This window comes from Tupaia chinensis, unplaced genomic scaffold (assembly GCF_000334495.1).
Source record: "Tupaia chinensis unplaced genomic scaffold, TupChi_1.0 Scaffold147282_1, whole genome shotgun sequence".
Lineage (NCBI taxonomy): Eukaryota > Metazoa > Chordata > Mammalia > Scandentia > Tupaiidae > Tupaia > Tupaia belangeri.
Genome location: NW_006207133.1, coordinates 700,782 through 702,617, shown reverse-complemented (window position 1 = coordinate 702,617; position 1,836 = coordinate 700,782). Strand labels below are relative to the sequence as shown.

General features: G+C 48.6%; 1 pseudogene; it reads right to left on the bottom strand.

Moving 5' to 3' along the window:
- Nucleotides 1-204: 204 nt before the first annotated feature.
- LOC102469747 (lysine-rich nucleolar protein 1 pseudogene) lies at nt 205-1,552 on the bottom strand (annotated as a pseudogene).
- Nucleotides 1,553-1,836: the final 284 nt, after the last annotated feature.

Below are 1,836 nucleotides of genomic sequence, written 5' to 3'. Positions count from 1 at the left end.
AGGGATGGAATGTCTGGACAGCTGTTGTTTTCGGTCAGTCATTCTCTTGGCCCCTGAACAGTGCGCTGCCCCTACCCCGGATCATTCAAGCCCATCAGGATAGTTGTCCTTAATCCTTGCAGGTGTTTGACTCGAGACAACTATCAGATGGCTTTCCTGCAAGACTGAGTAATGAAAGCAATTTGGGGGGACAAACACTACAGTTTAATCTTCCAACTTGATTGACCTAGAGGTGTTTCTGTCAATATAAAAGATTTTGTTGAGGACAGTGGAGAAGCCGAGGCCCGTTCTGCGGTTGCGCTTCCAGCCCATGGTGCAGTGGTAGTCCTGCTGCACGCTATCCGCTGCCTTCTTGCTGAGGGCCATGTTGGACTGTCCATCCAAGGTAGTGGAGTAGCTAGATGAAGGGGTGATGTTTTTAAAGCCACCTGTAAGTTTGAGAAATTTCAGTTTCTGTTCCTCACTTTCAGAACCAGCAGTATACCACTGGTCAAACTGGGTTCCCATCTTCCAGTTTTCAGATGCTTCATTTTGCCCGACTCATTATCGATCTCTTCTTACAAGGCCTTTCACCTCATTTGGTCTATGTGCGCCTCATCCATGTTGCCCTTCTTTTCCAACACCACCACCAGGTCTGTGTTTGGCTCCTTCTCCCAAGGAGCTCCTGCTGCCCCACTCTCTTTCTTCTTCTTCTTCCTTTTCAGAGTTGGCTCCACAATGCCTTGCTGCTTCACCTTTTTCTTGGACTTAATTTTCTTCTTGGCCAGGGCCTTCAGGACATCGTCTATTGGGGTATCGTCTGGAGCCTTAACCTTGTCCAGTTTCTTTTTGCTAACTTTTCTATGGCTGCCCTCCACAGACCTGGAGAGCTTTGAGTGGCCCGAGATGGTGTCTTCTTCCTGGTGAAATTTCTTCTTCTTCATCTTCCTGCTGTGTTCCCTGGGACTCCCCTGCTTCCATTTCTGTCCTAAGGCTGTCTGCTTCTCACCATCCTTCCCCTTGGAGCAACTACAGAGCATCCTCAGCCTTGCAGGGCCAAGGATGTTGGACTGAGAAAGCTGCGCCATCCTTGGCCTTTTTTCCTTCTTGTGTTTTTTGAGCTTCTTGCCAAGTCTGGTCACCTCCTCACTTGGTCTGCAGTCTGGGGAGGTCTTTGTCCCTGAGCCATGGGACACAATCAGAGTTAAGAAAAACTTACTCTTTGTCTTCTTCTCCCACCTGCAGACCTCAGAGTGACCATGGGACTGCTTCCTTGGGCTGGGTGACTTTTCTGCCTGTAGGACATGCAACCGAGTCTCAGATTCTGGGGCTCCTCACTAAGGGAGCTGTGGCCATTCTTATTTTTCTTTTTCTTCATTAGCAGCATCTCGGATGCCTGTCCTTAGACCACATTCTTACAAAGGGATGTGGTTCTTACAGAAAAACTGTCAGAAATATAATTATCATTGTGGAAAACTGAGTATTGAGTCTCTGGTTCTTTGACCACCTTCTTCTTCTTTTCCTTTTTTGGGAGCCCAAAGCCCAGGTCTACTTTTTGGGTCTTGGTGATCATTTCCATAGGAAAGACTTCCCTGCCTCCCTCCAGTGGTTACCTTCTCTCACTTTTTTTTTTTTTTTTTTAGAGGTTTTTTGCTATAGGGCACGTGCGCTTGCCAGTCAGACAGAGAGAGACATAGAGACAGAAAGCGAGAAATCACTCCCCAGCGGGGATGGTCACGCTGCAATCCCTTCTCCTCCATTCTCCTCTCGGGATGTTGGGCACGCACGCACACACGCCCAGTGTGAGTTTTAAGCCACCGGATCCGGGACACGAACCGCGGTCGACTACGTGGGAGT